This window comes from Equus przewalskii, chromosome 22 (genome assembly GCF_037783145.1).
Source record: "Equus przewalskii isolate Varuska chromosome 22, EquPr2, whole genome shotgun sequence".
NCBI lineage: Eukaryota > Metazoa > Chordata > Mammalia > Perissodactyla > Equidae > Equus > Equus przewalskii.
The window spans coordinates 46,585,844-46,607,371 of record NC_091852.1 but is presented as its reverse complement, the minus strand read 5'-3'; the positions used below and the strand labels follow the sequence as shown (position 1 = coordinate 46,607,371).

At 36.9% G+C, this 21,528-nt stretch overlaps 1 long non-coding RNA gene across 2 annotated transcripts in view; it reads right to left on the bottom strand.

Moving 5' to 3' along the window:
- The window catches only part of LOC139078668 (uncharacterized), an 82,003-nt gene extending 61,656 nt beyond the window's left edge, over positions 1–20,347 (bottom strand). For both annotated transcript variants that reach the window (XR_011531689.1, XR_011531690.1), the window contains exon 1: positions 20,175–20,347. This is a non-coding gene — a long non-coding RNA (uncharacterized lncRNA). The remainder of the gene's footprint in view (positions 1–20,174) is intronic.
- Between the last annotated feature and the right edge of the window lie 1,181 nt (positions 20,348–21,528).

Here is a 21,528-nt window from a genome sequence, read left to right as displayed (position 1 = left end):
TAGCACAATGTCCTCAAAGTCCATTCATGTTATTGCAAATGGTAGGATTTCCTTCTTACTCATGATTGAATAATATTCCTTTGTCTACATATATATACTCATTTTCTTTTTCCATTCTTCCATTGATGGACACTTAGGTTCTTTCCATGTCTAAAGAAACAGAGAGTAGAATGGTAGTTGCCAGGGGCTTGGGCGTGGGGGAAATAGATGTTGGTCAAAGGACACAGACACCCGGTTATTAGGGCTGAGGACCTAATATTCAGTGTGATGACTATAGTTAACCATATTGTCTTATAGACTTGAAATTTGCTAAGAGAGTTTATCTTAAATGTTCTTACCACGCACACAAAATATTATAATTATATGAAGTGATAGGTTAACTAACCTTATTGTGGTAATCCTTTCGAAATATACATGAGTATCAAATCATCACGTTGTACACCCTAAACTTACACAATCCTATATGTCAATTATATCTCAATGAATCTTGAGGAAAAAAAAAAAACAAAAGGCAGAATATTTTTAAAACAGACTCCAGCAGCATGCCCTGGGCATGCTGGCATGCCTTCCTCTATATGTGTTAATGTACTTCTTATTGAATAGAGAAAATGGAGCAATATAAATACAATAATAGCTTGATAAGCAGGAAAAAAGAAAAAAGAGAGAGTGTGCTTAGGTACATTCCGGGAAGAAAGATGAAACAGAGGTAGGATGAAGTCTTGACAAAAACTGAACCTGGGTTCGGATTGGCTCAGACACGATGGAATTAAAGTAGTCATTCTCCAGCAGGGGAAAGAGTGAACCTTTCTTGAAGAAAGGTAACATAACCTGGAGCCTTAAAAAGTTAAAAATAGTGTGTAACATTCAATAAAATTATTTCTAGACATGCTAAGTGACAGGAATATATTACCAGAAACAAGAGAAAAAGAAGATAACAGAAATGAAATCTAGATACTGAAATTATCCAGCAAGGACTTGAAAGGAGTTATCACCAATATGTTCAAGAAAATAGAGTAAATAAATGACCAAATAGATTAATAGATGGATAATTTCACCAGAGGCTTAAATTTTTTAAGACAAATTACATGGAACTTTTTGAATGAAATATAATATCTCAAATAGAATATTAGACCCAGGAGAAAACAAAATGGTATCACTGGAAGAGAGTATGGTAGAGAACATTCAAACCAAAGCACAGTGAGAATAAGAAAAGGAAGAGAAAAGTCAACATAAGACCCATGTGAGAAAATGATGTCACAGAAAATCAGAGTCTAATTCACTTAGATTCTTACACAGACTGAATTAAACTGGATATTATTTCAAGTGTAATGAGAAGTGATTGAAGACTTTTTAGCTCCAGAGTAAATGACCAGATACATATTTTTGAAGATTGCTCTGGCTGCTGTGTAGGTAATAGGCAGGGAAGGCCATTTAGGAGGCCTCCGTGGAGTACAGCTAAGCCATCGGAGTGATTGGGATTACAGACTAGTGATGCAGGAATTAATCAGAAACAATTTGAAGGTTGAGTTTAAGAGATTGAGTGGATATAGGAGACAAGGAAAAAATAGGATAAAAATGCTCTAGAAAGTTGTGAGAGTATTTCTTCATGAAAGAGTCAGAGAGTTAATGCATTTTAATGAATAATTTAGGGAATGGTGAAACCTAAATAACAATTTGTTTAGTTTTGTTGCTTTGCTTGATTTGAAAAACTATATTTCTATAAATTTTAATTAAGATCTTTGACTATTTAAATCTATTCTTTGTTTTAGATTTTATTTTCCTTTCATTTGTGCTTAGTATTTATGCATTCTTTATTTGAAGAACTCCGGATGTCTTCTTGATTCCGTAATCTCTGTGTCTGTCGTCATAACCATTTTATATTCACGTCAAGAATTATACCATATGTGTGTGTAATACATACCTAGTGTTTATCAGAGATCCCATTAAGATAATCCATTGGTAATGTAAAAAAGGGGCATTTGACTTTTAAGGTGTTCATTTTTTATTGCTCTTTATTTTTCCTATCAATATCTATAGCCTTTTTTCTTGTACTAGCTATAAATCAAATACACCTAAAAATACTATTTCTTTCATCCACAAATGTCATTGTATTAATGCCAATCAAACTGCCTATAATATTGTCTCCTGACTCTTCACTAAAATGGTGAAAGTCAGTTGTGACTTGAAAAAAAAATACAAAAAATAGGAAGACCCTAGGAATGAGAAGAATACTGACACTCTTATTATTTCCACTATCTGGATGGAGAAATAGGAGATGAGTTAGAGAGAAAAGAGAGTAGATCAGGGAAGAAAGGAAAATTGACAGAAAAAGTGAACGGGAACCTAAACAGAAAGCTCAAAGATTGCACTAACCTAGCAGGCATGTCTGTGTATTTGTGTGTATTTTAGGCATAAGATATGATGTGATAAAAGGAACATTAAAAAGGACCCCTGCCCGAACAATTTTTTCAGGCTAAAGTTCCCCTATTAGAAGTCATTTATATAATTCTATGGGAAGCTTTATGCTGTGTCTAATATGAGATGCAATTCACAATGAGTACAATAAATACAATAATTTGGCCCTATTTTCCAGGCCTTGGTATAATAAAGGCTTTCCTGCTGTCCCCATTATCACATTAGCTCGGATTAGTTCGTCTATTCATTATCTGCCAAGTAGGAGATAATTGGGTCTAAGATAAAGGAAGCACGTATGTTTTATTGCAGGCAAAAGGCCAAATAAGCTCCACGTCTTGAGGTTGTGCCTTAGACAGACCCCCAGGAGGCGAGGCAGGGGTTTCCAGGCACTTTTATGGGGCTGATGGACAAAGTCTGCAATCGACAATTGTAGGGAAGATGCAGAAGCTCAAAGACATATTTGACTAGCTGAGAATTTTGGCTTTTTGCAGCCCTGATAATGAATATCACGGAAGGCTGTAGCCTGTTGTTCCAGAATTAATTTTAACACTTCTATAGAGGTCAGCCTCAATAGTGAGAGAGCTCCCGGATCGGGGCAGAAGCAAATTCTTCAGGAGGTTTGATGTCTTTGGACTGTAATCTGAAGCACAGGCTTTGCTGCAATTTAATGCAGTTATTTTTTCCCTTTCATATCAGTTTCTAAAAGCACTAGCCCCAGATGGAACTATTTCCCTCCTGTCTCTGTTGCAAAAGAATGTGATTTGAGTATCACTCCAACGCTAGCAGTAATCAGCTATACCTCAAATATGAATGTGCTCGAAGAAGTTGCAATTACAGTGAAAGAAAATCATAGTTTGAAATAACTTTCAAATAACATTTGAAAGTAACTATGCAATAATCATATGGCAAATATGCAGCTCTCTGAATCAACGTCTCTATCTAACACTAAAAAGAATCTAGCCACAAGAGGCCTGCGCAACCAGAAATATATAATGTCTGTATATGAATACATGCCTTTTTCTATAACAACAACAAATAAACATGCTAACTTTGCTACTATAAACCATTAAAAGGTGGAGATAGATTAATTAATTTAGCATTCTATGAGTATCTGATTATGTATCTAAAAATGTCTTCTCTAGGTTTTGTAAGTACTTGGGCCTATGCTATTTTCACATTACCTCAATACACTCATCTTCCATGTCTCATCACTCCTTTCTTCTACTGTGCGCCTAATCTGCAGTATAGTCTTTCTGAAAATTCAAATCCAACGGAGATATTCCTCCATTAAAAATCTGAGATGGTTCACTATTGATCTCAGATCAAGTCCCAACCCCTCATTATGGCTTACTTGCTGTTATATGGTTATTTACGATATTCCCTACTTTTGTCTGTGTGGGCTCATCTCTCACCTTATACTCTAGCTCAAGGCATCTTGAACCTCTTCTTCTGTCCTGTTTTGCCTTAGGTATAAAACTAAAACCCTTACACATATGGACTCACACAAATAGACACTGTAGTAGGGGTGGATGGAATAGTTCTCTATGCAACCAGTGTTAAATTGCAGCGTGGGCTTAGCCAGAACATCCACTGTAAACCCAAGACAGATTAAATGCACTGATACCTACATACACACACAGAGACAAGCGCATATCTTGTTAAGGAGAGAAAAGGCAATACATATGTTATGCTTATATAGATTAGCCACGATGTAGAGAGGGATCTGTCCTGTTTGCTCACCTTAGTAAAATGCCTGATTGTAGAAGGCCTTCAGAAAACATTGTTGAATGAATGGATTAAAATTAACGCCAAAAATTTCTAGCTCAATGTATGATGCTGTGCCTTTCATTTCGATTATGTTAACAGACCCCTCAATGTGTTGGGAAAGCCTGCTCTGCTGTTAATTTTCCTCTTCTCAGCTTTGTTGATTTTAAACTCATGCCTAAGGGGCAAAAATGTAAACATTAAAAATACAGAAAAATCTAACTAAACGTCAGTGCACTTTTTATTTATCTCAATTTCCAAGTATTTCTTCTATTCTTGTCAAATATGTAATTAAAAATAATGATGAGAATGTTTTCGATATTCTGAATAAGAAAATATTACATTGCGTGTGCATTGATGTATGAAAAGCATGCTAAATATTTGATATAAAATTTCATTCTACAAATATATGTCATTTCAAAGCCATATAATTTTTCTTTAAATTATTTCCAGTCATGGAAATTCACTTTGTGCAAGGTCTTTTCTTTCTTATGGGAAAAGGCACCGTTTATTTATTAGATTCTAAGATTTTGCTGTTTATTTTAATTTAGAGAAGAGGTCCAGCCAAATCCAATGAGAAAATACTCTTTCTGTGGATTTTGTTACACAGTCTGTTAAATCACAGTGTTCTGCAGACAGTTAAATATGCATTTTTCTCAAAATAATTCTGTCGTTTCATTCTGTAGAAGTTGGGTCTCTTTGGGGACGTTCATCCCAAGTCCAATAGCTGTTCATTCCTTCTAAGTCTGTCAGGGTAAGTAAAATATTTAACTAAATCCATGAACTTTTAGAAAAATGGTTTCCACATATCAAGAAAATTCGGAGCCCTTTGTTACGGATGTATCGTTTCCTGGTTAGCAGAACAGATACTCAGCAAATACGAGTTCAGTAAATTCATGAATGAGGGCAAATGATGATGGTAGAGAGCCTGGGGTCAGATGGACCAGTGGTGGATAATCAGCTTGTTACATGTTAGCTGTGTGCCCTTAAAACTTGCTTCTCTTATCCTAAAATGGGCAAAATTTATGGGGTGGTTTTGAGTTTTAAAAAAGATAGGCAAAATACAGAGGGTGTCTTAATTATTAAAGTGGATGATACATGAGAAGCGTTTAGAACCGTAGCACAGAGTAGGTTTCATAATGTTTATTATTATCAATAGTATTATTATCCACCATATGTGTATATTCAAATCAGCTCTTAGGCCACCTCTTTAGTCTCATTTTCTAAACCGTTACTGTAGCCGCCCCTGACACAGGAAGGGTTAATAATCACTGGAAAAAGCTTGCCAACAAACTGTGACCCGGAGGTGAGAAGGCCGGTTAGCCAATGACGGGTAAGACCCCCTGGGGGGCAACCTAAGCCAGGCGGCGGCCGCCCGGGGGCACAGATGGAGAAACGATATCGATATCGGGAGCAAGAGGGACCGTTGCCTAAGAGACCTTGCCTGCTCTGAGATAAAAATATAGGAGCACAGCAACAACATGATAATATCAAAACAGAGGCCAAGAGAGGGCTCCTTGAGAAATCACTAAGAATTCTTGGCATTCGCTAATTACTTCATCCAGAACACCTGTGTATGTTTAACAGATGTAAGCTGTGTATATATTGAAACGCTGGTTATAATAAACTCAGAGTGGCCATCAGCCCTCTCCGCATCTATCCTGATGTGTACATTGGATTGCGACACCGACAGTTACAATGCAAATGATTTGGAAGAGATGTGGGATTGGTGAGACAGACAGACCTTGAGGAATCTCTCAGATCACAGCACATGACCAGGCGTAGAGCTGGCATTGAACCCAAATTGCTTTGGCTTCAGAACATTGCCGTGCTTTCTGTTCTGTCTGAATTCCCTCATCGTACCCAGGGTTAAGGACCACAACTTCTGGGTGGTCTGGTTGAGCTCCATTTCCACCCTTCACAGGCAATAAGAGATTTCAGAATCTTCTTATCTATGGTCTGAGAGATATTAGGGGTAGGTATCTCTATTCATGGTAGGGGCAGAAACCAGAGGCTCATGGGAACTTTGGAACCTGAGTAGGAGGGCCTGAGCAAATTAGGAAACACAAGCAGAACTGGAGTCTCTTCCCTCAGTGGCCTAGGAAGAAGTAGCTGATATGTTTTCTGTGAGTCTTGGGGGTATTACCAAACTTTTCTTAGCCTCAGTTTTTCATCAGAAATTGTGTGTTTCCTTAAAGCTCTAAAATACTTCTGACTATAACATTCTAGGAGATCAAACCCCAATCCAACACAGATAATGTAAAAGAAATCATGTGGAAGAAGCATCAATAAACAGCCTCCAATGTGCTCATACGATAATGTTCACACTTGATGGTACAAGGTACATTGATGCAGGACAAGATTCTGGAAAGAGAAAGCTGTTGAGAAACACATTCCGGCTGGTGAAACTCAGAAAGACCTGATAACGAATGTGTCAAAATGCTTTTTACTGTTTTCCTTTAAACAGCACCTCTGGCCTGATTTCTTTGAAATCATTGGAAAGAGAAACTATTCTCTCAAGTTGATAGCAATGCCTGAGGGGAAGTTGGAGAAAGATCTAAAATCTTGACCATGAGCCCCAAGGAATATACATTTTTAATCAAGGACGAGGTGTGGGTAACATTATTGCTACTGCAATGCCAGGATACTTAAGTTTTAAAGCAAAAAATCCCTGGAGACCTGCTGACAGCACTAGCCTTGCTGCTCATCCCTTCTATGCATTTAGACCAAGGCTTTTTGCAAGTGCACAGAGTCCAGATTGTGTCATGTGGGGAACCCCAGCAAATGGTCACTTGTGATTAATTAGTCACAAAATGTCATCCTCACACTTTTCAAACACAGGGGAAAACCATTCTTTCAAGAGGGAAAGCTCTCCTGAAAGGAAACAATGCACAGAAGGAGGTTTGCTTATGTAATAACACCTTCTTCATGACCTGCTTTTCCTGCTTCCGTTGGAAAATTACAAAGAGCCACAGGATGTTTGTTAAAACATTCCTATCCAATCTTGTTTGAAAACAAGTAATAGGAAAAATGGTGATTTCCTGACAATGTCCGTAATTTTGTATCAGTCAAGAAAGCAGTGAATACTAGAATAGTAGAAAGAATTCCCCTGAATTCCGTAGGGGAAGACCAAAATTTCACATTTTTATCATATATTTATAGGAGATGTCCAAAGATGACTCGTGTGACTTTAATGTTAAATTTGATATTCAAATATATTTTATAGGTATATTGACAAACACTGTATTCCCAAGAGACACACACTTTGAACCTTCCTCTTTCAAATGAGAGCAAGAAAATAAATCGAAGGTGACAATATCCACTATATTAATCATCAGTGATGTCTGATTCCTCTCTATTCAAATTCTTTAAGTAAATTTTTGATTTCCTTTTAATTTGATGTATCATGAAAACACTTTAATAGTTTTAGAACAGGTTGGCAAACCGATTTATTTTTAGTATTGCATGTCCTTATTAGTGATCAGCAGATTTCATAAAAAGCTACATCCCCAGTTTAATGCTGTTGATATGGCTGCAAGATGGTTGTTTCTGTCAAGATAATCTGTCTTAAAGCATTAGATTCGGTAATTAAGTAATTGCTGTCCTTTTTTGTGTGTGTGATTTTTATGCATATTAATTTTAAAATCTACATTCCTTCCAACACTCATCCAAACTAATCAAACAATCTACTTCTACAACAAGGTGACATTGGAAATGGGAAGGGTAAGTCTCAAAATATTTATAAAGTACCATACAAACAGGTGAATGTCTCTTTCAACTCTGGAAAGACTTTAAACTCTCTAATTCCTTCCTTCCTGTCTATAAAATGGGGATATAATGCCTATATGACAGGATTGCCATTAGGATTAAGTGAAATTTTGTACTATATTTGAGGCAACAAGCGAAAGCCCTGTCAGCGATAGTCTGTCACATACACACAGCAGCTCCTACTATTGTTATTAACAAGATTAGAATTGTCTTTCCCTCCTTTTTATTTATTCTCCTTTCCTTTCTCCTTCTCCTTTGACGTCTTTCTTCTTATCAAAAATGTTCCAGGGCTGGTCTCGTGGCGCAGCAGTTAAGTTTACACATTCCACTTTGGTGACCGGAGGTTCATTGGTTTGGATCCCCAGTGAAGACCTACACGCTGCTTGTCAAGCCATGCTGTGGCAGGTGTCCCACATATAAAGTAGAGAAAGATGGGCATGGATGTTAGGTAAGGGCCAGTCTTCCTCAGCAAAAAAAGGAGGAGTATTGGCAGCAGATGTTAGCTCAGGGCTAATCTTCCTCAAAAAAGAAAAAAAGAAAAGAAAATTGTTCTTGGCTATGAATATACCAGGATGAAGAGGGAAAAGAGATGTCACTTACTCCCAGAAAAAAGTTTACTCAGCCCCTAGTGACAGGGCATGTCTATGGTCAAAAAGATTAAAAAAAACTACTGGTACACTTGGTGGAAAAGTAAGTAAAATTTACATTTGCAGATATAAAACTACTAGAGAAAGAAATTAAACAGACAGAATAGAAAATTGCAAATAATTACTTCACTTACAATAAGATGTAATTTATGAGCTCATGAAGCCAGACTCTCTGTATGTGTGGTTAACTAAGATACAGGTTATAGCTCATTTTCCCAAAACTTTACATTTTTAAGACATTTAAAGCACAACCACTTGTCATAATAATGAAGCAAGAGATATTTTCATAGTCTCCATTTTAGAGACTGAAACACAGAATAATTTAATTTCTTCAAAGCTTGCTCTAAACTAAGTCAATATTATAGAGTCTTTACTAATCTTTAAAAGCTGCCCATTTCATTATTTTCAAGCTAATTATTTCTCAATAAAGTTTATCTTAGTAAAAGTCTGTATGGATTTTTCATAATTTCCCACAGTTTCATGGTTAAAGAGTCTACTTCTGTCAATAAGATGTGATTTTCATAGTTAAATTGAACTAAATAATTAACTATAAACTAGTTAAATACCGTGTGCTAGAAACTAACCAGACTCAGAATCATTGTTTCTTTAGGATTTAAGAAAAACTTGCATATGAATAAATTCCACTAATCTTTAAGAAAAATCTTCAGTAAATAAACTGCATGCCTGATCTATTTCTGACTGCTTGGTTTCTCTGCATAAAAAATAACTTTATATGCATTTGCAAGTTCCATTTTTTGCCATAATGTTGCTAAATATACCGTGTTTTCTTCCTTAGGATTATGCTCTTTAAAACCAAAGTTTATGTTATCTCTAAATTTAATACAAATAAATTCATTTTACACCAAATTAAAGGTAACAAGGTAATGACAGTCTTTGACATTCCTCACAGCTTCCCCTCTGAAGAGCGAGTCACTTTAAGAATGTTTTTATGCAAAGCATACATTTTGTTGCTTTTATAGGTGAATGAGTAACCAATTTAAGCTGATTAGTGAATAATTATGAATTGCTTACAGATCAAGTCTCATTTAATATTTTCAAAGAATCGTAAGATAGAAACAAAATTTTATCATATTCTTCTGGTGATAAATTAGGGAAGCCAATGATTGACTTACGAGTTTGAGGATATTTTTATCATTATCTCTGACAAATAGGAAGCACCATTTAACCAATAGCTTATCAAGTGTAAACAATCTTAGAAATCTAGGAACAAGAGACCTCTCTATATTTCTCTTGTATGTAACAAATTGTTTCACCAATAAATATGATAGACAGGAACCTGCAGTGTGGCGGATCAGAATTTGCTTCCCCAAAATCTGTTTCTTTGGCTTGATTGTTTCTAAGAACAAAAGACTCAGAAAGAAACTTTGACTTTCCCTCTACCTGCCTAAAAGAATTTAGGATAGAAGGCCTGTTCCAGGAAAGAACTATCACCATGGATAACTATAGTATAATGTGAACCAGGTGTGGTGGACAGGGAGGAACCTAGCAAGGCCCATTTGGTCAGAGTCCTCCCCATGTCCCATTGTCACTGCAAGGCATGGCAAACATCTGTTGACCAAACATTTGCTTTTCCATCGTTATGTGAATTGCTTTCCTCCTCTTAGAATTCTAAGACCACTACCCCCAACGTCCTCTTTTGTTGTTAGCTGAAGATAGCATTTAAGGTGGTGGCTTTGGCCGTTTTGGTGAGTTACTCAGTTTTCCTGGGTTTAATACATACATATTATTACTTTGGTTGATTTTCTCTTGTTATTCGTCTCCTGTCACTTTGATTCTGAGACCAGCCAGAAGAAGCTAGATGATCCAGGAATATGCCTTCCTCTCCTACAGCAGCTACAGATGCATTTCTTGTTTTTTCGTGTTTAAATATAGAGAAATATCAATCAATATTTTGAAGTTATCACCACCATCATGATACCTGCCACATATTGGAGTGTCCGTGATATATTTAGTCATTGTGTTTGAACCTTTATATCCATCTCATTGACTTGACACTGCTTATATGTTTCTAAGAAAGGATTTCTGGTGAGAAGTATCTGGTATCTTTTTACATATCAGCATAACTATATAAAATCATGGAATTCAGAGGCAAAGAATGTCTTGGGTCCTATTATTTCAAATTTTATATATATATATATATATATTTTTTTTTTTTTTTGAGGAAGATTAGCCCTGAGCTAACATCTGCTGCCAATCCTCCTCTTTTTGCTGAGGAAGACTGGCCCTGAGCTAACATCTGTGCGCATTTTCCTCTACTTTATATGTGGGATGCCTGCCACAACATGGCTTCCCAAGTGGTGCCACGTTCGCACCTGGGATCTGAACCAACAAACCCTGGGCCAGCCGCAGAAGCAGAATGTGCGAGCTTAACCACTACACCACCAGGCTGGCCCCTCACATTTTATATTTATTGGTGATGAAACTGAGGCCTGCAGAAATGATAGGGCATTCCAGAGTAAAATGTCTAGAAAATGACTGATTCTAGTTAGAACTCATTTCTTCTGATGCCTAGGTCTCTTTCCTTCTTCAACATAGTTTCCTTAGTTATATTGAAATATAAGAAGCTCGTGGTGTGCAACTGTAATATTATGATTTATATAATAAGAAATATAGGTTTGGTCTTTGTCCCTGTTTCTGGCACAGAGCTCCCAAAAACTTTGGAGATTCCTAAGTGATGAGAGCTATACAGATATCTTTTGTATGTGCATGAGGTGACTTTTGGACTGCATCTAAGGACGGAGACTGGTTGCCAGGAGAACCAACCATGTGATTAGAGGATTGGAGATTTCAGTCCCCCCTCTCACCCCCAACCTTGGGGAAGGGGAGAGGAGCTGGAGATTGACTCAATTGCCGGTGGCCAATGATTTAACCAATGATGCTTATGTAATGAAGCCTCCATAAAAACCCGGGAGGATTGGGTTCCGAGAACTTCTGAGCTGGTGAATACATGAAGGTGCTGGGAGAGTGGTGTGCCCAGAGACGGTACAGAAGCTCCATGCCCCTACCCATATACCTTTGCCCTGTGCATCTCTTCCGTCTGCGTGTTTATTTCTATCCTTTAGCATATCCTTTTATAATAAACTGGTAAATGTTTCCCTGAGTTCTGTGAGCTGCTCTAGCAAATTAATCAAGCCCAAGGAGGGGGGTCCTAGGAACTTCTGGTTTATAGCCACTTGGTCTGAAGACAGATAACAGTCTGAGCTTGCAACTGTCCTCTGATGTGCGGGGGCTTGGGGTGGTCTCGTAGGAGTGAACCCTTAGCCTGTGGAATCTGATGCAATCTCTTGGTAGATAGGTGGCCAAATTGAGTCAAATTATAGGACACCTAACTCATATTGCAGAGAATTGCTTGGTGTGGAGAAAAACCTCCACACGTTTGGTGACCAGAAGTGAGCAGTCCTGTGTGAGTGTGGTAGTAGTGTGAGAGTCAAGGAGACACACAGGGAAGAAATCCAGAGGAGACAGACTGAACTGAGGTTTTCTCTACAACAGGAGGGGAAACCTGAGGTTTTCCTTTACAGCGTCTGTGTTAGTGTTTGTCTGTATCTGTGTGAACAGGGATAAACAGTCTTCTTCCTTAGCAAGAAGCTCTATGGCCGATGTTAAGGACCAGAAATTCTCAAAGACGCCTGTGAATGAAGACATGCAGAGGGGAAGCAGGCACCAAGAATTCCTTCTTGTTGTGTCAGCTCTAACATGGCTTCACAGTAACTGTTAGTCCACCCGGATCGTTCAGTCTGTGTGAACTTCGAGACAAACTCAAAATAGTTGGACAGTGGACACTTCAAATTTCCTAATAGGTGAATAGAAGTAGAATTTTATTTCAAGATAAAATACACCATGAATTATTCACATTGCTACTTCCACTCACGACTACAGAGATTTTATTTAACCTCAATAATCTTATGTCTGTATTTCCTTTTTCCACACCAGAAACTCCAATTCTCAAGACTCCAGTATAATTACTCATTTACTTTATCTGACAATACCCATTTAGTAACATTGGTATAAAAATACCAACCCTACCACCAACAAAAGAATTACTGAAAAGAGTTGAAGATTTTTCCTTTATTTGTATCTTTAGGGCATATGCCACTAAAGAGGCGTGATGAAATTACTGTACCTTAAACTCTTAAACTGACATGAAATAGTTTCTCTTTGGGTGGTTATGCCACTAATTTAATACACATGTTCACTTGGTTAATTTTATTTTCAAAATTTAGGGATTGCTTTTTTGTTTAATTTTGTTGTACAACTGTGTAAAATATTTACAAGGTTCTGAAGTCAAATCTAGAAAGTGAAGTGTATTTAGAGAGTGTTAGATTCTATGTCTATCTCCCCAAGGCTGGTTCTTTCCTCCCCCATAGGTAACTATTATTTTTAAATTAAATTTTTGATTTATTCCTCTATTAAAAGATAAGCAAATGTGTATCTGTATTCATTTCTTTTTCTCTCTTTTATATAGACAGCTGCGTATTAGATATACTTTTCTCTGACTTTTTAAAAATTTAATACAGTCTCGTATACTCACTCAGTGGCAATATATAGATTTCCTATTGTTGTTTTTTTAAGTAACAGCTTTACTGAGATATAATTCACATTACGTAAAACCAATTATTTTATAATATGTACTTTAATGGCTTTTAGTATATTAATAGAGTTATGCAACCATCCACCGCTATCTAATCTCAGAATATTTTCATCACTCCCAAAAGAAACCCCGTATCCATTCGCAGTCACTCCCTATTGTCCGGTATCCCCAGTTCCTAGTAATCACTAATCTGCTTTCTGTCTCTATGAATTTGTCCATTTTGATCATTTAATATGAGCTGAATGATATGTTATATTGTGAGTGGATTCAACTTGGCGTAATCTTTTTGAGGTTCATCTTTGTTATAACATGTATTAGTACTACGTTCCTTTTTACTTCCAAAGAATATTCCATTGCATGCCTATACCACATTTTCTTGATCCATTCATCTCTTGATGGGCATTTATGTTGTTTCCAGTTTTCAGTTACTCTAAATAATGCTGCTATGACATACATGTACGAGTTTATCTGTGTACGTATGCTTTGAATTCTCTGGGTGTGTACCTGGAACAGAATTTCTGGATCATATGGTGTCTCTATGTTTAATATTTTGACGAACTGCTAAACTTTTTCGAAAGTGGATGTGCCATTTTACAGTATATACGGTTTCGATTTCTTTGCGTTCTCACCAGCACTCATTATATTACCTTTCTTTTAGACTATAGCCATCCTAGTGGATATGAAGTGGTTCCACAATGTGGTTTTAACTTACATTTAGCTAATGGTTAATGATGTTGAACATCTTTTCATGTCCTTTTAGCCATTTGTATGTATTCTTTGAAGACATGTCTATTCAAATCTTTTGATCATTGTTTAAGAGAGTTATTTATCTGTTTGTTATTGAGTTGTAAGCTTTCTTTATATATTCTGGACACAATGCCCTTGTTAAAAAATTTACTTGAAATTATTTTCTCAGATTCTGAGAGTTATCTTTTCACTTTCTTGATAGAGTTTTATAGTTTTGGCTCCTACATTTAGCTCTGTTATTCATTTGGAGTTAATTTTATCGTATTGTGTGAAGTAGGGGTCCAGCTTCGTTCTTTCGTTTGTGAATATCCAGTTGTCCCAGCACCATTTGTTGAAAGACTATTTTTTAACAGTTTTTTCAAAGCTCACTTAGCCTAAGAAGATAGCCTAAGAGACATCCTGAAATGTCTCAGGTGGAATCAGAACTCAGCTCGTTGCTGAGCACAGCCTGAACTTACCAGTATACTTATTCCTGATCCTTATTATTAAAGGAACAATACCCATGGTTTGAGGTTAGATAAGACAATAAGTACACATAAAAGAAGACTTTGCTAAAATATTTATCGATTACATTACTACCAAATAAGGCAACTTGCATAAATTTGCTTAAAATATATGACTCTAGAGACATGACTACATACTTTTTCAGAAATTGCAGGGGCACCTTTAAAAAAAGCACACTGTATTTTTTCTGAAACCACCTTGATGAGTGGAATGCACTTTACACAGAAGATTTTAGCATGAAAATATAAAATAAACATGATATCCATTTGCCATCTGGTGTGTTGTAAACATATCGTTGTTTACCCTTTTCAGAAGCCCTAAATGAATTTCGTAACTGCCTCATTATCTGTAATATGTGGTACATCCATGGCCATTCTGGAGATGATAACACGTGGCTTCTTTAACAAAACAAAAAGCAAAATGAAGAGATGAGGGAAGCCATCCAATGAACCTATATGCATTTGTATATGGAGAAAGATGTCTCTTGAAATAATACCGGCTGAGGTTCCACTGCAGCTTTAAGCAACGTAACTAATGTCATTGGCTTCACATCTGTAAGTGTGTCACTGAGACTATAAAGCATACTTTGCTAAAAATAAAATTAGAGACAGAGCAGAGTTTAGCAATAAAAGGTGATTGAGATGTGTCTCCACTGCAGTCTTCCTCTTCTATTACCTTAATTCTACTCTCCTGTCTTTTCAGAGGGGTATAGAAGGGCATGATAAAATGCAGACCATTGTCGAGAGAGCCACTTTAGCAAGATCTTCTCCTTGCTTTATGAGAGCCCGTTTCTAAATATATAATCTCTATAATTACATAAGCTTAGCAAGAACTTTATATGTAACATGCTAACTCTCTAACAGAAATAGATGCTGTTTTGGTGCTTGAAGTCGCATTTATTCTCAATAAAAACTTTAGACCCTTGATTCTCTTGTTCCTGATTTTGTTAGGATTCTTCTCAGTTAGGAAACATTTGACAGCAGCGCCTTATATGACATGTGCACAGGAATCGTGAGTGATCTCGTGTTGAGAACTTCTTCCACATTGACTGTTTACATGGAGCTCCAGAATAACAAGGTGGGAATTGAGAGACTTCACCCATGCATGGATTTATTGTTTGTCCAATACAATTTATGTGCATCCATTGGGGACCTTGGAGTGAAGACACTTAGTTTTGATCCAGTTTTCTACTTTATCCTTCACTGCTTCTATCATATTTTTACTGGAATTTTCTCCTCTCTCATAATTGTTTCCTTTTTAAAATATCCTGCTACCACCCTTGGTCCAGGATCCCATCACATCATGGCTCTTTTACCAAATTAATTTCCCAGAAGCCGTTAATGGCTCCAGTTTTTCCAGTGAAGAGTAAAAAAGAAAGGATCATGCCTTTAGAAAGCTTCTTTTTTAGAGTAGGATAGAAGAAGTCACTTGAAAGGGAAAGACTTAAAAATCAAGAGGGAGAGGAAAATATTTTCCAAAGAAAAAAATTATATGCATGCACATATGCATGTATACATCCATAAAATATGCAAATCATAAGTGTCTAGCTCATGGAATTTTCATAGATTAAACACAACCATATCTCCAATACCTGGATCAAGATAGAATCACTAGTGTGCCTTTTGAAACCATGTCAAACTATATATATTTATGCAGAATATATTGTTTTGTTTCTGGTTCTTTCTGCTCAGCCTATGTTTGTTTGTGAGATTTGTCAATATTACTGTCTTAAGTTTTAGTTCATTTATTTTAATTTCTGGATAGTATTTTGTTGGACAAATATATCACACTTTATTTATCCAGTCTACTGGTGGGTATTTTTGGATTGTTTACAGTTTTTAGGTCTCAGTAATAGTCCTACTATGAATACTTGCTTTTTTGAGGGGAAAACATATATACCTGTTTCTATTGGGTATTTACTTGGAGGGAAATGTTTAGGTCATGAGGCACATTCAGTTGTAGAAATTTGCCAGTTTTCCAAAGTGGTTGTACCAGGAGCACATGAGAGTGTAAATTTCATCATGTCATAGATAACCTGAGGCATTTTCTACCTTTTTATGTTAGCCATTCTGGTGGATGTGTATTGGTATCTCACTATGTATTGGTATTTCATTGTGACTTTAATATTAATTTCCCTTATGAATAATGTATTTGATTACTTTTTCTCAAGTTTATTAACCATTTGGATATCCACTTGTATGAAGTGTCTGTGGTAGCAGTTGGCTTTTTCCTCTATTGAAGCATCTACTTTTTTACTGGGTTGTAAGAATTATTTATACATTATGAATATGAGTCATTGCAGGATATATATTGTCTCTTTCACCATGTGGCTTGTCTTCCCTAAAATGACAAATAGTCCATTGAAAAGTGGGGGAAATATTTGAACAGACATTTCTCTGAAGAAGGCACACAAATGGCCAATAAGCACTTGAGAGATTACCCAACATCAGTAAACACTGGGGAAATGAAAACCAAAAGAAAAACTAGATACCACTTCATACCCATTGGGAAGGTCATAAAAACAGAGAGATAATAACAGATGTTGCTGAGGATGCTGAGACATTGGAATGGTCATATATTGCTGGTGATGTTTATAATAGTGAACCTGCTTTGGAAAATAATTTTGCACTTCCACACAATGTTAAGCATAGAGTTACCCAATGATACAGCAATTCCGCTCCTAGGTATGTACCCAAGAGAACTGAGAGCATATATCCCACAAAAACTTGTCCATGAATGTTTAAAGCAGCATTATTCATAATAGTCAAAAAGTGGAAACAATCCAAATGTCCATCAAATGATAAATGATGAACTAAATGTGACACAGCTGTGCAATGGAATATCATTTGGCAATAAAAGTGAACAAAGTACTAGTACTTGCTAAAACATGGATGAACCTTGAAACATTTTGCTAACTGCAAGAAGCCAGTCATTAAAGACCACATTTGTATGAATTCATTTCTCTGAAATGTCCAGAATAGGCAAATTCACTGAAACAGAATTTAGATCAGTGGTTGCCAAGCACTTAGAAATAAGAGCACTGGATGTGACTTCTAATGAATATGGGATGACTTTAGGGTTGATGAAAATGCCCTAAAATTATACAGTTGTAATGGTTTTACAACTCTGTGAATAAGCTAAAAAACGCTAAGTTGTACACTTTTAAAAGGTGATTTTTGTTTTTGGTTGAGTTGTGTGAGTTCTCTATATACTTTGGTGATCAACTCCTTGTCTGATAAATGATTTGCAAATATTTTCTCCCAGTTAGTGGGTTGTCTTTCCATTTTGTTCATGGTTTCTTATGCTTTGCAGAAGCTTTTTAGTCTGATGTAGTCCCATTTGTTAACTTTTTCTTTTGTTTCCCTTAGACGTGACTAAGACCAATATCGAAGAGTGTACTGCTTATGTTTTCTTCTGGGGTTTTTACAGTTTCAGTTCTTACATTCAAATCTTTAATTCATTTTGAGTCTATTTTTGTGTACGGTGCAAGATAATGGTCTACTTTCATTCTTTTGCATGTGGCTGTCCAATTTTCCCAACACCATTTATTGAAGAGACTTTCCTTTCTCCATTGTATTTTCTTGGCTCCTTTGTCAAAGATTAACTGTCCATAGATGTGCAGTTTTATTTCTGGGCTTTCAATTCTGATTCATTGATCTGTTTGTCTTTTTTTGTGCCAGTGCCACATGTACCCCTATGTTCATTGCAGTACTATTAACGATAGCCAGGGCATGGAAACGATCCAAGTGCCCATCAACTGATGACTGGATAAAGAAGATGTGGTATATATATACAAGGGAATACTACTCAGCCATAGAAAGACAAAATCATCCCATTTGCAACAACATGGTTGGATCTGGAGGGTATTATGCTAAGCAAAATAAGGCAGACTAAGAAAGACAAACACCATATGATTTCACTCATATGTGGAATATAAACAAACACATGGACAGAGAAAACAGTTCAGTGGTTACCAGGGGAAGGGGGGAGGGGGGTGAGCACAGGATGTGAAGGGGAGCACTTGCGTGGTGACAGGCAAGAAATATGTACACCTGAAATTTCACAATGATGTAAATTATTATGAACTCAACTCAATAAAAAAATTAATTAAAAAATTTTTGAAAAGGTGAATTTTATGATGTGTGTTATATCTCAATAAACCTGTTTTAAAAAAATAACTGGAAACAACCTAAATACCGTCAATGAGAAAATGAATAATCATCATGATATAACAAAATAATCGAATATTTAAATGATGAATATGTTAAAGTCATGTATACTAACAGCAATGGCTTTCGAAAACATAATGTTGAGTGGAGAAGTCCAGTTAAAAACACATGGGAATGATAAACACTAAATTTAGGCTAGTGATTTTATTTTCAGGGTTTAGTGGAAGAGATCAAGACATGGTACACAGGAATCTTCACCAGAGTTAGTGATGTTTTTAATTCTTAAAATTATTGTGGCTACATGGGATTTCATTGTATTTTTATTTACAGCTCTTCTTACTTAAATATTTTATAATCAAGAAAGATTAGTGATATCAAAGTACAGGAGATTTAATGGTAAGAATTAAAATCAATTAAATTCAGGGTGATATGTAAAATTATGTTCTTTTTGATTCATTAAGTAAAGCAATTTTCTACACATAAATAATAGAGGTCGATTAACTTTGAGAGCAAAAAATCTGTAGCTTCATTAACATGAGTATTCAAGTTGAAGACAGCACCTTGCCTAGGACTTTTAAACGTGTCCAGTTGTCTTAGACTTTCATTGCTGGCACATCAGCCAGGAAGTCATAAGGCACATAATAGTACCACTTTTCCAGACAATTGCCCATGATAATTCTGTCCCTGCTCCAGCTCAGTGATTCTCCACCCTGGCTGGCTGCACACTTGAATCATCTGGAGAGACTTTTTAAAATGTGCCACCGAAGCCCCACCTGCAGATCTTTTGACTTAGTTCTTTCTGGAGGGGGCCTAGGCATCGGCTGCTTTTGAAAGCACACCAGGTTGTTCTATTACGAGACCAGTTTTGAGAGCCATTGCTCTCGACTTTGTGCTCCCTACCCATTTCCTGTGCTCTCTGATCTCTTTTTTTCCAAATCCAACTCTTTCTCTCTCTTTTCGGGTCATTGATATTGATGGGTTTTTGGGTTCCCTCCGGCATGGACCAGGTTGCTTTTTCTTGTGTCTACATGATCACTTGACTTCAGCCTGGCCCACAGCTCCGTGAGAGGGATGCTTCCCACACCTTGTTTTCCCGAGATAACCCCCAGTGCTCACTCCACCTGGGGAGCAGTTTGCCTATTTGCTGATGAATTTCCATGTTGACGAGCAACAAATATCAAATATGCCATTAAAATTAGTGTGGATATAAAGTAAGGATTGGAGTTTTATTGAAAGACTATAGAAGGATTAAGGAAGATGACATTTCTTCACTACCACACAGCCGGGCAGTGGTCCTGCTAATCTGACAGTCGTTCTGATGACAGACACTCTGAGACATGCTCTCTTAGCCTGGTATTTACTGCTCTGTGTGTCAGGCAACCTTCAAAGTGTTTTCAAGCTTTTGGATGCCGTTTCCCTTTTCACTGGGTAGCTAGGCTGTGCGACCAAGGGTAAAAGTTAGAGAAGCGTAACCCGGGGAAGATGATTCGAGGTTGCTGAGAATAGACAATACGCACACCAGGCTCAAGTGGTGCAACATTTACTCACAGCAAGAGGAGAGGAAAAATGCACGAGATCCAGCCACTTGCAATGCATTGGTCCCCCCATGGCCAGCTGATGCTCTCTGCAGCCGGCTGGGACAATCCAGCTGCACACGTCCCACCTGGTGCTGCAGTAGGAGCATGATGAGCCTTCCCCCATAGGGCCTGAAATACAGGGAGCTGGGGGTGTGCCTGAGGGTCACGGTTGCACAAGCAGAACAAAAGAGTATACATCAAGCCCCAAACAGGGAAAGATATTCTCTCGCAAAGCAACAAGCCCAGCGCAGGCTGTGAAGGCTCTTTATCTCCCAATAAGGAAATGCTCCTGGTCTGTATCAGCTGTGGATGGGATGGCAAGATCACATAATACCAAGAATGGCAACTCCCGTGAACAGAAGTCCTCACGGAGAGGACAGGGCGTGAAAGCTGCCAGGGCGCTTGAGATTTCCCAGAGAAGACAACAAAACTTGACACGGCTGTTGGGGACATCCAAGATTGTGAACTATTTTAGGAATAACGAAATTATATTACAACCACCTATTAATTAACTTGATAGTTCTGGGAGAGTGAAAGAATAAGACTTTAAAATATAATTATATACAAATCAGTTTAGCATTAAATATAGGATATAACTTAATAAAGAGACTGAGAATAAGTTGCGTGTCTTTCTGTTTATCTGAAACATTGTCGTTATTGGCAGTTTTCTCTACATCGAATTTTCAGTAAGACCTTGGAGGGCAAATGTCAATAATTTAGTGATATAATTTTAATCACTTTCCAGTAATGCCTTTTACAAGTACAGATAAATTAATTAGGATCAAATATTATCCATTTTGAAATGTCAACCAAACCACAATATAGATTTTTGATTCTAGAGTTCCTGGAAGGAGTTCTTCGATAACTATCATTCAAGTAATTTTAAAACATCATTATACAAAGGCAAAATATCTTTTTGGACAACCTTACTAATTTCTGATTGATTTTTAGTATTGAAAACACATATTTTCACCTCTAGTCTGTCTACGGTTGCTTATAACGTCCCCAGGCCTTGGATAAAAGAAATTTCTATTTTGTTTATACTTCTAATTCTCTACATGGTTTCAGCACTTGATTGAGAATGAGTAGAAATGTGGAATTTCAGCAAACCACACTAATTTCGGCTCTGTCATTTAGCCTTCTGGCTTTGGATATATTTCTTAGCCCCTTTAACTGTATGCGCAATACGTGGGAGTAATAATGTCTAAATCAAAGATGTGTTTTGAGGAGTAAATCATATGTTCCTAAACCTAGTATGGTGCTTAATCCAGAATAGACTTTAGTAAGGGTGACTCTTCTAAGATTTGCCTGCTTTCTTCTTCCCC